The following is a 22,160-nucleotide window of genomic DNA, read 5'->3' as shown; positions in this document are numbered from 1 at the left end:
AGCGGCCGGAAGGGTACCGGCCTGGCATAGTCTACACTTCGGGTTCGAGTATCAGCGGTGCTGACTCGGTCCTTCAACCTTCCTAGACCGACGCATTGGAACGATCTAGAGCATGGGGCTACCAGCTACTGGATACACAGGGCTCAAGCCACCTCTCAGTCATGTGGCGTGTTAGTGGTGTGTTTGGGTCTGTGCTAGCTATGGACGCAGACTCCTTGTCCTGTCCTCTTCCTCTAAACTGCGCGAGGGAAAGTCGAAGGAGTTGATTTGCTTTTCCCTTGTCCGGCATGGGATTATGGAAAATGCATCATGGAAGTAACGGCCATGCAGGGGGTTCCCAGTGTCTCTTCTTTTAGGGCCTAGGTCCTCCGGTGCCGACGTGTTGCTTTCACGCCTCCTCTCAGACTTGTGGGAAGTGATAGGGCACATGGTGGCACATGTCTGTGCTTAGAGGGGTTTTCAGAGCCCCTGGTGCCGGTGGAGGGGGATGTCACTTCAGTGGGTTTTCCAGTATAGGCATACCTCAGGTAGGGGGTTGCCTTTGATGTCGGCTATCCGGGATGGATTGCTTTGCCCCGCTTTGTGACAGTACTCTGCCCTTTTGACGCCAGCCTGGTGGCTCCTCTGTCAGCTGAGGGGGCCATAGTCTGCTGGACTTCTGGGCTGTCCAGTATCTTCCTTTTGATAGGTCAGATCTTTTTGTGGGCTGACAAGCATGCTGTTATATTGTGGCGCAGGCCTGTTTCAACGTCCTGTGATTTCCCTCTGGTGCAAGTGCAGTGACTGGCGGTTTTCCCTGGCTCCTCGTCTCTATCTTCTCAGAGGTGTATGGGACCGGCGGGGTTCGGCTTCCTGGGTAATGGGCTCCTTCTGGAGGGGGTATCAGTTGCCGTTCCTGTCTCCTCCTGTCCAGGTTTGCATGGTTAGGACTTTGGTACCCAGCTCACGGTCCAAGTAGTTGGCCATGGGATCCGTTCTCTCCGAACGGTTGTTGTGGGTTACCGTCTTGCCCGTTCCTCTCCCTGTTCAGGGTCAAGTTTTCTACTTGCGGGTGTTCCTGGTCCCTATGTCTTCTAGGATGTGTCACCTGCTTATGGGTCTCAAGACCCTGCACTGCTTGTCCGGACGTCTAGGGAGAGCGTACTCTGGATATTGTGCAGGGGGGGCGCTTGCTGGCTGTTCTGGGCTGGGTTCTCAGAAGGCAGTATGTCTCGGCTCGCCTGTTGCTGAAGTTACGGGGCACGTGGCGTCTTGCATGTTTTCCAGTTCCTTGAGCCCGTCTTCGGTTACGTCTCCTGGTGTCTTATACTCTCTCCCACTGGCTCCCGACATCTCAGCTTTCGTAGTTTTGTTTTCAGTGTCCCCAGCGCTGTGAGTGTCCCTGCTATGGTGGCGGGGGGTTTCAGGTCTACAGGCTGAGGTGTGCATGGTCCTTCCTCCTGTGGCCTTTCCTACTACCAACACCAGCAGAAAGGGTCTACATTGGGGGTCCTCTCAGCTCAAGGGTTGTGAGATCTGGGGCGAGCCGGCGATCATCCAATTGGCAAGAGTTGTGCCATTGTCCAAGCTCTGGTGTACTTCGAGGAGTTGCTGGACGGTCGGCGGTTTTTGGCCCGATCGGACAATACGACGGCATTGGCATATGTCAACTGCAAAAGGGGTTCCGGCCACTCCTTGAATGCTCTGGCAGCGCTGATAGGCACCTGGGAGGACTCTCATCTGGTGTCTCTGGTGGCCTCACGTATCAGAAGGGTGGACAATGTTCAAGCGGATCTTCTCAGACGCCGGTTTTCACTCCTCTGCGGAACTGGTCCTGTTGGCCCAGGTCTTTGCGGTGACCTGTGTCAGATTAGGGTCCCTGGTGCTAGACCTGTTTGCATCCCCGGCCTCAGCAGAAGTTCCCCTCTTCTGCTCTAGGTTTCAGGCTGAGGGGATTGGGGGATGGACGCCCTCTCTGTACAGTGGCCTTGGGGTTTTCCTTTATGCCTTTCCGCCTATTCCCCTTCTGCCCCGGGTGGTTTGGCGCATCAGAGTGTCCAGGGTGACTGTGTTGTTGTTAGCTCCGTTCTGGTCCTGCCGGAGTTGGCTCCCCTCTCTGTTGGAGCTTCGGTCCTAGGAACCTTGGCTGGTTCCGAGGTGGCCGTGTCCCCTTCAAGGGGATCTGCGGTTGGAATTCCACCAGATGCAATGGGCGGTGTGGCTATTGCTCAGTCTAGGTTGATATCTCAGGGGTTCTCAGATCCTGTAGTTGGGTCCAAATGGATGCTCTTAGACCCTCCACTCTGAAGGTGTTAGGCAGACACTGGGGCCATTTCCGAGACTGGTATGGGCGGTCTGGGATCCCTCCCCTGCGTTCTGGCCTCTGCTATCCTTCAGTTCCTCCAGGAGGGGTTTTGACAGGGGCCTGGCAGTTTTTCCAGGCTTCGCTCTCAGTAGGCCTCCATGAAATTACTTTTGGGGTACTCTGACGGTCACTTGGATGGGGAGGTGTTGGTGGGGAAATTGATCCAGGGTTTTTCTTCTTCCCGTCCTTGTGCTGATAAAGGGCTTTCCTCTTGGGATCTCCCTCTTGTATTACGGTTCCTTCACGGGCCTCCTTTTGAGCCCATTTCCGAGATTGATATCAAACATCTTACACTGAAATCTGCTTTTCTTATTGCTCTCACTTCTGCCCGTAGGCTTGGGGAGATTGGGGCTCTCTTATGTCACGCTCCTTTCCTGAGGGTGCTGCCAGACTCGGTGGTGCCGGGGTGTGGTCCGATGTTTCTCCCTTCAGTTGTCTCTCGGTTTTCACACCTCTCAGGGTCTGGTTCTCCCTGACTTCTTTCATGGTCCAAGAACGCCTGAGGAGGTGGCTCGGCTTAACATTGATGTCCGACGGGACGCGTTGGAGTATTTGGCTTGGTTTGCTTTTTCCACCAATCTGATAGTCTTCTGATTGCTTGTGGTCCGGCTGGGGCTGGGCATAACGCATCTGTGGTTTCCATTTTCCGGTGGTTCCGGGTTGTGATCTCTAGGGCCTATGTGGCTTCTGGCCTGCCTGTGCCTGTGCACAATCGGGGGCGGTCTGCCAGGGGTTTGGCGGCTTCCTGGGCCGATGCAAGGAGGGTTTTTCTCTGCAAGAGATTTGTATGGCTGCCGCCTTGGCTGGTCTAGGCATTTTCATCAACCGCTATGGGTTGAGTTTCTCCCACTCGGGGGTTGGTTCCTTCGTGGTTGGAGTTTTGTCTGTGGGGATGTGATTTAAGAGTTATTGTGGGTGTGTTTTGCTGCACTGTTTTTGGCTCTGTGTCTCATTGGGACCTTTTCCCCGTTGCTGCTTTGGTATACCTCATGAAGTAAGTACTGGGACGAGGAAGAGTGGACGTGGAGGTAATGCTCTAATTACTTACCGGTAATCTTCATTACTCCTAGTCCTACTCTTCCTCGTCACAGTACTGACGACCCTCCTCACCCTCCCTCCGGGGAAGGTCCCATGCTCCGGCTTGGTAATATGAAACTGAGTGACATGGATGTGGGGGAGGAGTTATAGAGATTTAAAGAAATAGAAGAAGGCCCTGTGTCGGAGGCAGGTGCCTCATGAAGTAAGTACTGTGACGAGGAAGAGTAGGACTAGGAGTAATGAAGATTACCGGTAAGTAATCAGATCATTGAATGCCCCACTTGTGTGCGCTCACAAAGCATTGTCCATTGTTTATCTGTGAAGGGGGCCCCTGCATCATCCTCCCATCAACGTCTATACTTCAGGGCCTCCTGGGGAGAGTCGCGTTGGATTAGTCCATATAGTGCAGAGACCACCCGCCTCGTGGCCCGGGGAGCCCAGTAGGTAGTGCAGCAGCGGGAGTGTAGGTGGAATATCAGGGAACAACGGGGACCATTCCCTAAAGGCTGCCCGGATTCTGAAGTACTGCAGTGTGCGTTGGAACCCCGCTCCCATCCTTGCAGTGAATTGCTCCTGTAATACAAATATTCCCCCAGGGTACAAATAAGCCATGTGTTCTATCCCATCTCCTTTACACTCCTGCACCACAGCTTCATTACACGTCGGTGGGAGGCTCTTAATATTCTATATCTGAAGGCCCGGGTCAAATGGGATATCGACCCGCAGTCGCTTCAACACCCAGTTCCATGTGTGAACTGTGCATGCCACTGGATCGAATCTGCATTTATCCGCCACTCTCCTTGATATCAAGACACCCTGCAGTGTGAAAGGACACACTGAGCATCTTTCTATGCGTACGTGTGGGTAATATGGGGCTTCCGGCATCCAATAGGATGCAAAGTATAGCTGTGCCTCAAGGAAATATAACTCACATCCGGTGCAACCACACCACCACACTCCCAGGGGAGAACCGTAGTTTCCCAGCTGATTCGAGGGGCCTTCGGATGCCATGCCAACTTAGTCAACTGGACCTTCAGTTCAGTGAAGTAGCTAATTCCAGGCCACACTGGGATATTATGAAAAATGTAGTCTTGTTTGGGGACCACCACCATTTTGGCAATCACTATCCAACCTAGCAGCGAAAGGGGGAGTTACACCACCTCTCCACCCTGGACCCCAGTGCGCTCAAATACTTTATATGATTATCCTCCAATAATGTCTGGGTGTCTCGGCTTACCTGCATGCCTAGGTACGTAACTGAAATTTCCTCCTACTATAACCCTCGGTGTCAGGGGGTTTAATAGTGGCCCTTTTCAGTGGAAATAATATCGACTTTGTCCAATTTATTCTAAGAACAGATGTCTGGCCGAACTCTAAGGATCCTGCAATCAACTTGAAACCACTCTCACAGGAGATAGCAAAGTATAGGATAGCGTCATCCGCATACGACATCAATTCCCAAGCGCTGCTTAGTGCCAGCCCCCTCACCAAGTGGAATTTACATAGTCAGGCCGCCAGTGGTTCTATCGCGATTGCGATAAGCAATGGCAACAGTGGACCGCCCTGCCTGGTTCCGCGACCCAGGTCAAAGGCCCTGGAGTGCTTGCCATCCAGCCCAATTTGAGCATTTGCTCCATCGTACAGCAGGCGCACTGCCGTTATGTAACACTTCGGGATTTCCACCTGTCATAGCACATCAAATAGGTAGCTCCACTCAACTGAGTCGAATGCTTTCTCAATATCGAGCAGCGCCGCAGTCACCTGTACTTTGGGCTCAATTTGGGACAGGACTGAGAAGAGCCTGCGCAAGTTCAATGAGGTCAATCTTCCAGGGATAAAGTTAGACGGGTCCACATCGATTATGGTTGCCACATACGGAAGCAGTCGATCTGCCAGCACTTTAGCAAATATTTTTGTGCCTAGGTTCAGTAGGGAGATGGGACGATATGAGGAGCAGTCCAGGGGGTCCTTCTCAAGCCTAAGAATCAGAGTTATCACAGCCTCGTGCATATTTGAGGGGAGTTGCACATCCTTCATCCCCTCCTCCCACAGAGATAGCCGGTGCTGGACTCCCTCTGGGCCAAACTCCTTGTAGAATTCAGCTGTTATTCCATCCGTGCTGTGCACTTTAGCAGAGGGGAGAGCATGTATAGCAAGCTAAATATCGTTATGTTTAAAAGGCTTAGCTAGTGCTTCAATCGCCTCCTGCTGCAATACAAGCAGGGAAGCTCGCTTACATATCGCGCCAGTACCGACCCCCTAGATGTATATCAGCGTTTGTAGTATTGGCGAAAGAGGTCCTGTATGGCATCCAGCTGTACGGCCACCTTGCCATCCGCATTCCACACAGCGATAATATCCGTGGCTCACCTTTCGCGTCTGATCATTGCTGGTAAAAGCCTACCCGGTCTGCCCTCCTCACCATATCGATTAGCCATTGCCAGGTGCGCCAGGTATTTCACCTCGCACTCTGCTACATTATTGAAGCGATCCAGCGCGTCCCTCAGGTTGGCCCCCGAGTCAGCATCTTCCCTGTTCAAAGCCCCGCTTTCATAGCGCTTGATTTCAAGCTCTATTCTGGAGAGTTTCCAACATATTGTCTTCAACATTCCCAGTTCCAGAGATAGACATCCCTCCGCAGCACGACCTTGAATGCCTCACAAATGGAGCTCATCATAGAGATCGAACCTAAGTTCTCCTGGAAGTATAACTTCACTAGACTAAGCACTTCATTTTTAAATACTTCAATAGGGCTGCAGGTTTGAATCTCCAGAAGGGTTGAGGGACACCTTCACCACCCGAGTCTAGTGACCAGAGGACCAGCGAGTGGTCAGATAGTGTTCTAGGGAGAAGGATACAATCAATTGTTCTACGTATAAGAGGCAGGCTCGCTAGGATATATAATGAATGCGCGATGAGGTGTTGTGGACAGTTGCATGGAACGAGTATTCTCTACCTTCCGGCCCGAGTAGCCTCCATACATCCCCAAGCTCTAACTCGGTCATGCATCTCCATACTGTTTCTGCTGCTCTAATCCGCAGGCGGGTGTTCTTAGCTGATCTATCCGTCACAGGGTCCAGGCTGATATTGAGGTCCCCCGCTCATACGATATTGGTGTGCAAGTATTTGTGGCACCTGTATAGCAATGATTCAAATAAAGGGGGGGGGGGTCATCCACATTAGGGCCATAGATGTTGACGAACATCACCAAAGTGGGTCCCCAGCAACGCAAGACAATCACAAACCTCCCTGCCAGATCAATCACAGTTTCTGTGGTGCGAAACCACAGCAACTTGTGTATGAGTATCATAGCCCCAGTAGAGAATGTGGAGTAGGAGGTGTAGTATTTGCAATTCCCCCAGGACCTGGCGACTTCCTCATTTCCCCTTCCGACTAAGTGAGTTTCTTGCAAAAGGGCTACCTTTGCTCAGTATGGTATTATCTTGTGGGCCTTGCACGGGTTAAGTCTCTGCACGTTCCAGCTTATATTCTTGCAGCTAGTCCTGGGCCCAGAGCTGTTTTGGACAGACCAAACCTGCCTCCGTGTACACCCATACCCCACCACCACCAAAGCCTGAGCACAAGAGATGTGAATCATTTTGAAATAACAAGCCCCAACTTTCCCTCTTCCTTCTTCCACCCACCCCCCAATCCCCCATCACCCACATAACACCTAATTTGCCCTCCCCCGTCCACACTGCCCACCCCCATCCAGCAGTGATTTGTCCTACCCACCCTCCCCTCCCCAACACACCAACGATCATGGGTCTTTGCCTAGGGGTGCCTGACTCCACAACCCAAGGGGTCGCTCGTCGCATCGGCCCTCAGAGGGAGGCCTATAAAATAACATCTTTGCTCAGCAGCTGTACTGATTTGTTACATGGACCAGCATATCTTTAACCCATCAGAAGAAAGATTGGGGGTCAATCTTTCCCCACACTCAGTAGTGAACAATCGAGGGCATGTATAATCACATGGTCATTTAGCTTTGAATCATGTGCCCCGTTCATTCCTTCGGCAGAGTCTCTAGGAAGTTTTACACTCTCCGGGATCCATAAAGGTCTCAAAGGATACATTTTGCCAACAGGAAAGTAAGGCAAGCCTTCTGGACTGACGGGGTAAAATCTGAGGAAGAATGACACCCAGGCATTTTCATAGGTGAAGACAGCAAGCTCACGGGCTCTGCAGAGGATTATGTCCCAGTCACTGTAATTGAGCAGGTGAGCTATTGTCAGAAGGGGGCTCTGGCCATGGCCCAGTCTAGGGGGTCACCTGTGATACACGGTGGGCACTTTCAATCAGGAATTGTGATGACAATGATAGTGTCTGCAGCACTTCCTGTATAAACTTTTCCATGAAGAGCTCCATATATTGCTGGGGGATAGACTCTGGGGACCCCACCACCCAGATATTATTCCTCCGGGACCTCATCTCCAGTTCTTCATTCTTTTCTTTAATTGCGGTGACTTCCCTCTGTATCGAGCGAATCGCCTGTGTCACCTCGCCGTTTGTATCCTCCAGGGATCCCACCTGGTGTTCTGCCTCTGATATTCATCCACTCTCCTTATCAATACATTCCTGCATGCGGTCGACCATGTAGGCCATTCCATTAAGTTTTGTGTTGATAGACGCAAAGCCAGACTACATTTCCGCTAGCACCAAGCTGAGCTCCAACGCTGTTAGGGAGAATTCTCCTTCTAGGGCTAATTTCCCTCACCTAGTGAGTCCCCCAGCAGCTTTGCTGGATTTCTGGAGTTTATTTTTTCCACCTGGTAAGAGTGTACATCCTTTTTCCACTCTTACATGTGTTTTGGCCTATATGTTTTTACTCATTGTGTGATCTTGGGCACTGGAGGACACCACTCCAGGTGCCCCAGTTCTTGTACGGGTTACACAGCACCTTTAGTGTAGTAACCCAGGGTTGTCTTTAAGACTTCCCTCTGACTCCATTTCGGTGGGGCTGACTACTGTCTCCCAGAGAAAGGTAAAGTTGCCATTTACTTTACATAGTCCTTTTTACCACAGACCCAGTACACCCCATCTTACATGGAGTACTGGAAAGGGCTAATCTGTACCCGTTTTCTGTCTGTACCTCCCTGAGCATTGTTTCGGTCTTTTAACATTTAGACTTGGCTGGTGGCAGTGGTATCTACCCTAACTTTTCTACGGAGATTATATTAGATATACGTGGTACTGTTCTTGGCTATTATATTAGCCTCGAACATAAACCCGCTTGACCAAATCGTCTATCTTTTGGCTCTGGTTGGGTTTATTCGCCATTTCTTTTGTTAAAGTCCTTCTTGTGTTTTACTTTGCGTGGCAAACTAGGTTTGCCTTCTTTGTTCACCGTCTTTTGGCGGGCTTCTGCAGAGAAGCCCTCCTCTTGGCGCCTGGGTGTCTAGGCGGGCTGAATGTGAGGGAGGGATGTAGTCACCCCCTGCACAGGGTATCCTAGGAAAACCAAGTCGCTCTTTGCCATGATTGGCTGAGTTGGTTGTCCCGGCTGGACAACCCCCCTGCTGCGTGATTGACAGCCAGGCTGTGTGAATGGGGGTTTTGCGCATAAAAGGCAGGTCTCTTGGGCTAGAAGTCAGAGTCGCCTCTGGAACTACAAGGAACCGAAGAGAAGCGGAGAGAACGACGGCTGCTGCAACTACCCCGTCCCGGTGAAGCCCTGCTGCAGTCCTGAGCTATCTTCCCTTCAATGACTAAGAGGCGATCCAGTCCGGAGTCTTCTTCCCTTGAGCATGGTGGAGATAACCAGCTCATCTTCTTCAGCCAGAGATCTCCGCCGTGGTCGAAATCGCTGCACACTGCTTTAGTGGTCCGGATATCTACCTGCTGAGCCTCTCCTGTTTTTAAGGAGCACACCTTTTTCATTGTCGATGCTGCAGGCTTCATCCCTGTGTGGTGCAGACCCCCTTCAGACGTCCTCCTTCACAATGAAGCTCCAGGAATCGTGGGTCTGTGGGAAACCAACAGGAACAACTGCCAGGGCACCAGCTGCATCGTTGGAATAAGGTACTGTGCTCTACTCGAGGAAACTGGGTGAATCCCTTTTCTTCATCCTCAAGGCTCGTCCTTGTCTTCCCTCCTTCTTATAACTTTTGCTTCGGAACATTGACAATATCCAAGTACTTTTGGGCTACGCTGAATCGTGAACTGTCTAAAGGTGTGATCTTCGGCACAGGTCTCCGGTGTCACTTAAACCTGGCTCCGACCCTTTGACTTTTGAACTCCTGTTTCTGAGTGTTTCTCGATACTGTCTGCCTAACCTAAATATTGCCTGTGATTTTTGCCTGCAACTCCCTCTGGGTATCTCAGGTGCTAAGTGTGCTTTTGCCCCGGTAGCATTTCATGTCATGGATACACGTTTATTGAGTAGACCGAACTGTCAAAAAGTGATCCCAACCGGATCCGCGGAATCGTGTTTTGTTCATAACACCGGTTCATTCAAACACAGGGTACTTACCTTGAGACATACTGTACAAAGTGAATTGGTTAGTTGTAGTATATTTAACGTGTGGTTTTGTTTAAAGTTTAATAGAGGTGTTGTGTTTATAACTGATGGTTCAAAAATAAATGTACTTATATTTTTTACCTGAAACCTTGAGTCAGTGTTTGCCTGACAGTAATTGTGGTCCCTTTGTGTAATCTCTGCTACTGCTCATACACTCTTGAGATAAGCCTGGCTGCTATGCTACTGCTACCACTATAACTTAGTAGTACAGGCTTGTGCCAAAGGTAAACTTGTATTGCCACCTGTAGTCTTAATTATGTGTAGTGGTCCCTAAGGGCACTGCACAGGATTCTGCCTAACAGACGCCAGAGCTCCTCCAGTGGACTTTGAGGGGGCCTCCTCCTGGCCAGGTAGGCCTGGTCTGTCCGGGGTGTCTTGGGGCGTCAGAATCTTCTCTACTCTTCCACTTAGTCCCTCTTTCTGGGAGAAGGGCAAGCGGGATTGAAGCTTATTTCCCTTAGCCATACAGCACTCTCCTCACCATAGCACCATGCAGTCTCCAGGGGGCCTCTGTACCTCTTCTAGCATTTGGGTTGCCCAGAGCAACTGTGTCCTCCAGGACCCCCAGTGGCTGGGGAGAGCCTGGGCACTGCCTTGCAGGTTCAATAGTGCTGAGGGATCAGATGTTCCTTGCCCCTTCTGGTATCCCGGGACATGAGGGCAGTCTAGGGGAGCCAGGGTTGCTCCAGCGGGGCAGTGATCATACAGAAACTGACTCCCCCGAGGGATTGTCTCTGACTCCGGTCGTAGCCCCTGCAAATCACAGTGCAGGCCCAGGATCCTTGTCATATGCTGGTGGAGGACCTGAATAAGTGTACCAGTACTAGTGGCTGGAGGTTGGATCAGTGGGGGAGCTGGGGGTTTCTTGCCATAGAGCAGGTTTCAGGGTCAAGGCCAGGCCCTGCGCTTCTGGTCACCTGTAGGATTCAGGTTCTGCGAGGGTCGGGCAATCTCCCAAGTACGCCGGTTAGGGGGCTGGTCTAGGTTTGCTTCAATATAGTTGTGGTCACTGTCTATTCCCCAAGGAATGTCTCTGGCTCAGAGGTTGTGGACTTGGAAGTGGCCCATGGTCTCGAACACCCATTTTTTGCAGAATTTCATGCGAGGGAGGTGGCCAGTACCGCCCACAGATTTCTGCGCCGTGGCAACCACAGAGCTGGTGGGTCGCGCAGCCCCGCTGCTTATTGGCGCGGTAGTCTGTGCAGCAGTTGTTGATGCAAGCTTGATGCAGGATTCAGCAAGCCCTGCCTGTGGTGCTATCAGCTCGGCCGTGATGGGCATAGCTTCAGGCGATGTGGATGTCAGCCCGATGATGGTGTGGGGGTAGCTGTGGCCGTCGGCAGTGTGGCGCACCTCTCCACCAGCACAGATGGTATCCTGTTTCTCTGCGGGCAAAGGATCCGCCTCAGCCCTGGCACTCCTGCTGCAGCCCTTACTGGGGGTACAGGCTGCGGCGGGGCCAGGCCGCCCAGGTGTCTCTCCCAGGAAGGTCCCCAGAGCAATCCCAGCTCCTCCTCTCACGATCCTCCTCCTCTGGGCCGGAAGGCTCTGTGAACAGGGTCCAGCCTCGCCGTGCAGACCGGCTATACTGGGGGCCCCAGGCTCCAGCAACCGCTGCACCGCTCACAAGCTGCACGGCATCTGCAGGACCATGCGGCATCCGAACATCTATTCCCACTGGCTCAAACTTCCCCGGCTGTGCTGTTTGACTCAGCTTACTCATCGTCGTTTATGCATATGCCGTCAGTCTTAAGAGCCCAAACTCCAGCAATAGATGGACAGCAGTTTTACATGTATGCTCTCGTCATGGGATTTACTCGTTATCCCGATGGGTACAGTGCTGGCCTCCCCCTTTCGTGCAAGGAGCTCAGAATGGAGCAGCCATCTTGGCTGCAAGCTCTCTAGCACACCCCCCCCACCCAAGTCTTTACCTATGACATGGCCCACACGGTTGGTCCCTGTAAACTTGCTGGTTCTCCCAGCCTTGATGCAAAGTCTTCGTATCGATATCAAGCAGTTTCAGAGAGGGTGTTTGCCCCATTGTCGGCTTTCCAACCTTACTCTGTCCCTGCACAATCCTAGGCTCTCCCCTTCCAGCGGTTAGCCATACTTTGTGTTCTCTGTCTTTTCTCTAGGTCCCCTAATTTGCAGTTACTATTGTAGTATGAACTGTGCCCTTTAGGCTCTCACTTGGTCTCCCCCCCAACTGTGGTTACAGTTTTACTGTGATCTGTGTCCTTTAGGCTCTCTCCCACTTTCTAGCCCCCCCCTAACTCTGGTTACTGTTGTACTGTGGTCTGTGTCCTTTAGGCTCTCTTCCACTCTCTGGGTCCCCCCCGCCAACTGTGGTTACTGTTTACTGTGATCTGTGTCCTTTAGGCATTTTCCCGCTCTCTAGTCCCCCCACCCCAAGTGTGGTTACTATTGTACTGTGATCTATGTCATTTTGGCTCTCTCCCACTCTCTAGGACCCCACCCTGCTGGGGATACCCTTTGAACTGTTGAGTTGTACGTGTCTGCCCCTTCTGTGTGTTCCTTACTCTGTGAAACCGTCCCCCGCCTGTGCATCTTGCATCCTCTCTCTTTCGCTCCCTCCTCCTTCCTTCTACATCCTATTCACACTCTCTATGGTGCTTTTCATCTCCCCTATCTTCCCTAACTGCTACTCTATCTCCTATCCTATCCCTCACACTAAGTCGAGAAGTAAGAAGTTCAAGAGGGACATCCTGGTCTCCAACCCAAGCCTTCCTATCGCTGATACCTACATCAGTGCTTCCTCCAGACAGACTCTTACCGACATCCTCTTTGTCATTCTCTCTGACCTATGGACCCCTCATATGGTCTCTGTTCTCTCTCCTTTTTCCTCCTCCCCCATTAATGGTGGCATAGTGGGAGGGTCCTCTTGGTCTCCTTCTACTCCTCCAAGATCATCATTAATGTCTATCTGAATGGCACCGTTTTGGTCCAGTGCCCTCAGCCCAATCTCCTCCTTTTCGATTGGCGTCTCCTGCATCTTATCAACCTCCCTCTTTCTCCTGCTACTCCTATCTGCTCCTCTCTTGCTCCTCTGCCATCTCCTTCTTCTTCCACTGCCCACTCTTGGGCCCCTCTACCTCCTCCGCAGGCCATACCTCAAGCTTGTACCCCTCCACGGAAGTCTTTCAAATGTGGCAACCTGCTCCACTTCACTGCTCTCAACTCTCGCTCTGCTGTCAAACACTCCTCTGACATCTGCTACCTGATGGCTACAAGATCCTCTCCAAACCCAGAACCAATGGTCCCAGAGGTGGAGTACCTTTGATCTTTCTAGTTTGGGCCCCTGCTTCTGTCATTCCTCTGCAGGCCTATTCCTCCTTTGAATACCTGGCATGCAGGCTCTCTATCTCTGCTGGCCTCTGACTGTGGCCACCATCTACAGGCCACCTAGCCAGGTCACCCTCTAACTCTCAAAGTGGGTGGGCCTCTCCTCTTCTCTCCTGCCTGTACCTCTCACCTTCTCCTCCTCTGAGACCTCAACATCCATCTGGATGCTTCTAATCCCTCCTCTGGGCTTTTCCACAACCTCTTCGACACTCTCGCTCTTTTCAATCTACCCCCTGGTCCGACACACTCTGCCGGACACAACTTGGATGTTCTCATCTCCTCAGACATCCCTGTCTCAAACCCTCTCACTACTCCTCTCTCTTGGACAGACTCCGTTCTGCTCTCCTGTCACATGTAGCTCTCTGTTTCCCAGGTGAAGCCGACCCCAGCACTGTCACCTACCTTCTTGGTCATTTGGCCCATGAAGTGTGTGTCAGTGGAGGCCTTTGCTGCTACTTTCTCTGATCCTACACATATGGCTGACTCACACCCTGAGACAGCCCTCTCTAGCCTGCATCTTTCTATCTCCAATCCTGTGGATGTCCTTGCCCCTGTCATGAGAATCTGTCTGAAGCCTACCTCCAAGTGCAACTCTTGGTATTACTCTGATCTCGACACCCTGAAATACAAGTATAGGGTGGCTGAGAGGAAGTGGAGGACATCGGACGCATCCTCTGACATTTGGCCTGCTCCAAAGGCAATACAGACTCTCTGTCCTGACCAAGAAGATAGCCCCCATCCAAGCCCACATCTCTGCGGCCTCTAACAACAAAGCCAATCTCTTTAAAATCTGCGAGTAGCTGGCCAAACCTTCTGCAGTCTCCACCTCTGCTATTCCCTCACAAGCCCTCTTTACAGATCTAGCTTCTCACTTCACCACTAAAACTCAGGACATCCTGTCCTCTCTCTCCACTCCCTCTCCATCTACCTCTCCTGGCCCTACTCTGGCCACCTCTCCCTCTCCTCCTCCTTTCTACTCTTTCTCTCCGGCCACTCCTGATGAGGTTTCTAGACAAATCTGATCTATGAAAGTTCCATACGAGCAGGTGCTCCTCTGCTCCTCCAAAACCATCAAGGACCACATTCACACCCCCTCCTAAAAAAGTCTTCTGCCGATCCTTCCTGTCCGGCAAACTACTGCCCGATCTCGGTCACTCCTTTCCTGGTCAAACTCCTGGAAAAGCTGGCCATCTCCCAGCTTACTCTCCACACTGAATCTGTTGGTTGTCTCCTTGACCATCAGTGTGACTGCAGAGCAGCCAGAGGCATGGAAACTGCACACCTGAACACCCATGAAGATCTGCTCACTTATCTTTATTCTAGCATTCCTTCTGTCCTCATCCTCCTTGATCTTTCCTCTGCTTTGGCATGGTCAATAATGCCATCCTGATCAATCGTCTATGTGAGAACCTGGGCATCACGGATCAGGCCCTGGCTTTATTGACCTCTTTCCTCCTAGACTGTCCCTCCCAGGTCCAACTTGGGTCCTTTCTCTCCACATGTGGTGGTCCCCAAGGCTATAACCTCTCACCCTGGCTATTCAATGTATACTTGGCCCCTTTGGCCCACCTTATCTCTACCTTCTCCTCTAACTTTCGGTGTTATGCGGATGACACTCAAATCTCCTTCAGGCTACCCTCAGCCTCCTCTCCTCTCTCGCTCATTCCTGGCTGTTTATCTGCGATTCAGGAGTGATGCACCTCCAGCGATCTCTGCCTTAATGCCAGGAAGACTGGCATCCTTCTCATTAGGATCCCTGCTCCCGCTTTCACTCGCTCATTCTGGCCGTCCTCTTTGGGCCCTCTTCCTCTGCCTTCCAGTGAGGCTAAAAACCTTGGTGTCATCTTCGACTCCACTCTCTCTTTCTCTCCTCACATCTCTGACCTTGCCAAGAAGGGCAAATAGCAGCTGCACCTACATAGAAGTATTCTTCCTTTCCTCACTTCTGATAGAAGCCCACTGACTCCAGAGCCCCGGTATTACCCAAATTGTTTGTTTACAATTGTTCGAATGAACAATTGACAGAATGTAAAGGGTCACAATTGACCTTTTCACAATAGACCGCATATATATATATATCTCTATATATTGCTTTGGTAATATATATATATATATATATTGGGTTTTGGGTGGGTTTGGGTTGGGTGGGGGTTTGCAGGGGGTTTCCCCCGCATATATGTTACAATTGACCTTCACAATTCGGTCAATTGTGAAAAGGTCAATTGTCATTCGAACAGTTGTAATACGAACAATTTGTATGCAACCGGCTGAACTACTGCAACAACCTCTTTCTCAATCTGCTTTCCTCTACTCTCCGCCCTCTGCAACTTATCCAGAACAGGACTGCTAGACTTGCCCTTGGCTCAAGCCCAGGGACGGTATCTCTCCAGCCCTGAAATCTCTCCACTGGCTCCAGGTGGCTGCAAGGAGTAAGTTCAAGACCCTCTGCATCATCCACAAGGCTTTCTGGGTCCAGGGCCCGCACTACATCCAACTCGCTCTTTAAAAACACCTTCCTTCTTGAGCCCTTTGCTCAGCCACCTCCAACTCTTTGCGGGACAGCCGCTTCTCCAGGCAGAGAGTAGGGGGTAGATCTCTTTCCTCTGCAGGTGCCTCCCTCTGGAATGGCCTCCCTGCCCCTCTCAAACTTGAGCCGGACCACCTGAAGTTCCGGAAGCAGCTCAATACCTTCCTTTTCACTTCTGCTTCCTATCTCTCTCCCCTGCTGACAAACCTGTATTCTGTGCTAACTGGTTGCCTGGCTACACTCAGAGTCTCACTGGTGCCAGGCTCCCCCTTGACCAGTAGCCCCTGCACTGCCTCCAGGCTTACCATGCACTTAGGGGCTGCATCTGGAAACCTACAGTCCCCTACCTGCTTCCACTTACCCAGAGCCACGCTGCCCTGGCTACACTTACTCAGAGCACTGCTGCCCTGATTGCACTTCGACATTCCCTCCCCCTGGCACTTCCCCTCTCCCTCCCCACTGCACTTTTACATATCCCACTTGCACGAGCTGAATGACACAAGGTCTAGTAAGAACGTTTGTTTTGTCCTCCCTCAGTCTTCCCTCAACTTGTTTTTTGCGCCTAGAAACACTTGTGTACCGGGGTGTTATAAATGACTTATAATATAATATAATATTAATTCAAAGTGTTTGTGTCTGATTCATTCTGATTCACAAGGGCGTTTGAGGTTTCTCAGGCTCTCGAAACCTTGAAGGCTTGCCAATCCTTGGTTCAAAGAGTTTGTACTGCTTTCTATCAGCTTCACAAGGGCGATTGCGCATTTGGGTTTCTCAGGCCCCTCTAACCTTGTAGGCTCTCCTACCCTTGGTACATAGGGCCTCATTACACAGTAGGAGGTAAACATGACGCTATTAGCGGCATGGCTACTCCCTTACCGCATACCGGGTCCGGGTAGGCAGTATGGGGACTTACCAGGTCATTCCAACCCTGGAGGACCCGGTAAGTCCCCATGCCAAATACCATTCCCCATTCCCATTCGAGCCCCCATAGGGCTCAATGGGAATGAGGAAGGAGCTAATAACGGTACCACTATTTGCGGTACCGTTATTAGCTCTGAAGTCCCTTAGCAGGTCCCGTCCTTAACACCTGGTCAGCCAGGCGTTAAGGACGGACCTGCTGAGGGACCTCGTAGTAGGGCGGTAAGGGATTACTGGCACCGGTGCCCTTACCGGTGCCGGTAATCCCTTAGCGCCTACCATGTAATGAGGCCCAAAGTGTTCATACTTCTCTTGCTCTGATTCCCACAGGGCACATGCCCTCTTGGGTTTCTCAGGTTCCTGCAACCTTATAGGCTCTCCCAGCCTTGATACAAAGTGCTCATACTTCTTTTGCTCAGATTCGCACAAGCCACTCATCCGCTCAGTTTTCTCAGGTTGCCATAACCAGTTCCCCAGCCTTGGTTCACAGTATCTCTACCTCTCACCGGCTGTCCCGCTGTGGGAGCGTTTGCTTCCCTGGTGGTGCTTCTGTCTGCAGCTAAGGTACTCAGGTATGAGCTGGGGGATTCAGGTGCTCCCCTGCAATCTGGTCTCCGTGTCAGTTGCTGGGCCCCAGGCCCACCATTGCTTCCTCCTCATGGTCGACACCAGAGGACACAGGTTATTCCCCATCTCTGGCTCTTCCCCTGATCCTGGCTTCTCAGTCGGAAGGGAAGCCAGCCTTCCAGCGTGCTGCTTGCATTAAGATTGCTTTCCATGCTACTGCTGGGTCCGTGGTGTGGTGTGCCTTCACAATTCCATTACGTCTCCTCCACAAAAGCTTGCCTCTGCATAGGTATCAGTCTCCTCCCTGCGCAGAAGATCCCCTTCGTTCACAGTTCCTCCTGCGCTTAGGTACATCATCACAGTAAAAAGGAGTGTGTTGTTCTTCCTTTCCTTGACTGTGGTACTCAGACGGAACCCATCATTACTTGAAGTCAAAGAGTTTGAGGAAACCAAAGCAAGATCACAAATACAAGGGTTTTCTTGAGGTTCTTCGAGTGTGGAATTCAGGCAAGACCCAGCATAACGGGAAACAGAAAAGATAGAGGAACTGTCACTGTTTGGAGGTTTAGAAATAGAAGTATTCAAACCAGAACAGTCTTTCCAATTCCAATGAAAGCAGATAATGTTCTCTGGACAAGAAGTTCCTTATCGGAATGGGAATACTTGTCCCCACGAGGGGAGTCACTCCCAGTGAGGTCCCACTTGCCCAAAACTGTAGGGAGGGTCTTGTTGAGCAGGCTCACCTCCCTAGTCTCAATGGGGTGTCTCGCCTTCTCACATCCAAAAGTCAAATGTGCACATCATAATGACGGAAACATTCATATTTGTTTTTACTACACTAAGCACTGCCAAAGGGTTTAAGAACCAAAGACATTGCACCAGGACACAAAAAGGCTGCCTTTTAAAAACACGTAACCACAAACAATTCCTAACCACATTCACGTGAATAGCACACCTGGTTCACAGCTTAACTTGCCATCACAGCATACATTTAAGGTATCCAGGTTTAAGCTCCAACCAGTCTGGAGAAACTCTCAAGCATTCAATCTACTTCTGAGAGAGAGGTGACCCAAACTGTATTATCATGCTGAATGTCATTCATGCATCGAAGACCTCATTCACTGGAAACAAATATTTTAATAAAACTCCAAAAATGAGTTTTCATGTTTCAAAGTGATTGGCTCTTCTACGCACTTACATTTGACACAGGGACATGCTCACCCACTAATCCATACAACTAAATTCACCAATCACCCATCTACAAATACAAACATATTCACCCCCTTATCCATCGATACCAACATATTCTCTGTCATCCATTCACCAATATAATGCTATTCAACAGCTCACCCGACCATTCACCACACATCAACCCATCTATACAACCATATTCACATACTTTTCTGATCACTCACACCAAAACATAAGCCAGAACGATTGGCTTTGCCAATGCTTGTTTTACATCTAGATCTTCACTCTGGGTATGCAGTTTATCAAGCCTAGATGCATCTGAGTATATGGTGTTAGTGTGCTATAAATTCATAATACAACAAACACCCCAAGACGGTGAGGAGAGCACATACTTTGTGGGTGCGCTCACACCAAAGCCAGTTTCACAACTAGAACATGCGATTGTGTGATTAATGTATACTGATTTATTTTCAAGTGGCACATCATGGACTCTCCCCCTTTTTAATGCAATATCAGTTACACACACAGTAACTGCATATTAAGTATTATCAAAGAGATTGCCTCCACCATTTTTTAATACAAAACAGTTTACACAGCAAATGGTGTGCAGTTTTCCGTGCTGCATACGCGGATGACACAGTTCCTGTATTGAACACTCAGGGCCCGATTCTCAAATTGGTGCTAATTACCGAAAATGTCATAAAAAGTGCTTATGACATTTTTGGTAATTACGACCTATTCTGAAGGTGGTGCAATGGTCTGACTTCGGACTGATTGAGCCACTTTTGGAATATGGGTGCTGGTTCCTAGGGAGGGCTGGAAACCGACCTATCAATGGGCACTTTCGTTATCTCTCCCTTTGCATGGTTATTCTTGTGGCACTCCTCCAATTTCATAAGCGCTTCAATTTGGCTCTGAAGTACGGTACCAAATTGGTGTCGTACAGGAGGAGTGCCACAAGAAGCACACGTAAAGAAGGAGTGCCACAAGAAGCACGCAGCTGTTTGGGTGTGCAGATGGTGACAGGTGGGTCCAGCACTGCATTTTTTATCTTTGTTTCCAGAAGAGTGCATACTGCCATCCATACGGATTGGCAGTATGCACTCTTCTTAAAATAAAGATTAAAAAATACAGTGCAGGACCCACCTGTCTGCATCTGCACACCCAAAAGCATGTTCATTTTCGTTTTCATCTCGGGGCCCTATTCTCATCCAGGTGTTAAGTACCGAATAGGATGTTAAAAGGCTTAACGACCTTTTCGGTACTCAAGACCTATTCTGAGGGCCTGATTCTCATCTTGGTGCAGTGAGCGTGCTAAATAGCATGACTCACTGCGCCATTTCTTGACGCCCAGGCACCACTGCTATTCTCATGTGGGCCTGGGCATCTTCGCAAAGCACAACAATGCTTTCACTGTAATCCGGCTGTTTCTAATTGAAACAGGCGGATTGCAGAATCTCTGCAGCATTTTCGTTAAATAATGAGAGAATCATTATTCTACAAAAATGCTGCCGAGAACACAGTAACTATCAGTGCTTAATTTGTGCCGTTGGTAGGCGGTGGGGGCCACCGGAACTCTTTTTTGGGGACCGGAACATCATTGGGCAGCTGGCGCACATGTAATTCCTTTGTTTGTTGACATGGAGCAGCAGCAGTGTGATAGGCTGCTGGTGGGCCGATCTAGGTAGGTCCACCACTGAACTGGTGCAGGGCGCACGTCCGCACTGTGGGGCGGCACCGCGCCCGGCATTATGGGGCCAATATTTTTTGGGCACTGGCACTTATTTTTTTGACAAATTAAGCACTGGTTCCTATACACCAAAGTGAGCAGCTTCAACATTGCAGGATGTTGAAGCTGCTTACTTTGGTCTATAGGAAAGTGTTCTTGTGGCACTCAGCCAGTTTAATATGTGTGCGAAACTAGCGCACATATACAGTACCCTTTTGGTGCCGTTAAACTACAGGAGTGCCACAAGAAGCCTTGTTTGGGGAAAATGAAAGTGTTCATATACACCCGTGTGTTGTATATCAACACTGTCATGTACACCAAGGCGAGCAGCTTCAACGTTGCAGGATGCAACGATGGAGCTGCTCGCTTTGGTCTAAATGAAAGCTGCTCGCTTTGGTCTAAATGAAAGTGTTCATATACACCCGTGCAGTGTATATGGACACTTTCATTTAAAGCGAGCAGCTTCAACGTTGCATTATGCAACGTTGAAGCTGCTCGCTTTAAATGAAAGTCTTCATATGCACCATACAGGTGTATATGAACACTTTCCTATACACCAAAGTAAGCTAAGGAACGTGTTCATCTGTGTTCTCCCCAGCATTTTTGTAAAATAACGAATATGTCGTTATTTTACAAAAATGCTGCCGAGATTGGATTGCGCCCGTTAGAACTAAAAACAGGCGAATTCCACATAGATCACTGTCGTGTTCTACGAGGACAACCAGGCCCCCTTGAGAATAGTAGTGGAGCTGTTTAGCACCTTCACTGCGCCAAGTTGAGAATAGGGCCCTCGGCAGCATTTTCGTTAAATAACGATTCCCTCGTTATTTAACGAAAAAATGCTGCCGAGATTCTGCAATCCGCTGTTTCCATTAGAAACAGGCGCATTACAGCGAAGCACTGTTGTGCTTTGCGAAGACGCCCAGGCCCACATGAGAATAGAAGTGGTGCCTGGGCGTCAAGAAATGGCGCAGTGAGTTGTGCTATTTAGCACGCTCACTGCGCGCCAAGATGAGAATCGGGCCCTCAGATTCTTCATTAAACAATGTACATTGTCTAAAGGGAAATGAGTGTGTTTTACATTTTGAATGTCCTCTATATTTCGGCATTATTCGGTAGATACAACACATGCTGAGAGTATGATGATGAATACATCCACGAATGGCTCAAATCCAATAATTTCCAAAATGGCTGTGTTTTTAACATCATGGTGATGAAAACTGCGAATTCATGTGGGGTGAAATTGTCCTCTTTGCCATCTCTCTCCAAGCAATAATTTCATATCTATGATATATTGGTAGACCCCCATGGATGGCAAAACCAGTAGAAAACATTATTTTTTTTCAGTTGGTTTAAAAAAAAAATCTTTACAATATAAACTTTCCTTATGTAACAAATTCACAGAACTGTGCATTTCAAAAGGCAGCCCAAATGGAACACAGTTGGAGGTCACCACTCAGTGGAAGAGCCCACTGAGCCAAATTAAATACATAAGGAACGAGTGGGCATTGTTCTAAAGGTGGCGCCTGCGCCCTGAGCTACCCGTCTGCCTTTCTTCTATGTGTCCAATCTGTGAGCAAGCAGTAAATTGTTGTTTCCAGCATAGCTAGTCCATTAACCTTTCCAAACATTAACTTTCTCCAATGCAAATGCAATCTAAATGTATGTGGTGGAACCTGCAGCAGATCATGGCATTTCTGTGACCTTTGAAAGGTGTGGGTGCAAAGGGATGTGCATAGTTCTCAGTTGTGATTTAAATAATTTAAATATTGCGTTTGGACTGCTTTGAAGTGCTTTCCTGCATCTGCAAAGGGCCAAATGATTGATATTGAACACAGCTGTCGTTGTCTGCCCTGGTTAGTCACATTCATTTAGAAAATTGCTCAGAAAATCGTGAGAGTCTTATAAATTGGCATGTTAAAAAAGATCTGTCTGGCTTGTATTGAAAAATGACTGATGCTTT

At 49.8% G+C, this 22,160-nt stretch overlaps 1 protein-coding gene across 1 annotated transcript in view; it reads left to right on the top strand.

Moving 5' to 3' along the window:
* The window catches only part of DNAH11 (dynein axonemal heavy chain 11), a 4,227,155-nt gene that overhangs the window by 3,977,229 nt on the left and 227,766 nt on the right, over positions 1-22,160 (top strand). The gene's annotated exons all lie outside the window — the stretch shown is intronic.

This window comes from Ambystoma mexicanum, chromosome 2q (genome assembly GCF_040938575.1).
Source record: "Ambystoma mexicanum isolate Mex_15411 chromosome 2q, UKY_AmexF1_1, whole genome shotgun sequence".
Taxonomy (NCBI): Eukaryota; Metazoa; Chordata; class Amphibia; order Caudata; family Ambystomatidae; genus Ambystoma; species Ambystoma mexicanum.
Note: the sequence above shows the minus strand (reverse complement) of the source record. Positions and strands in the feature narration are given on the sequence as shown.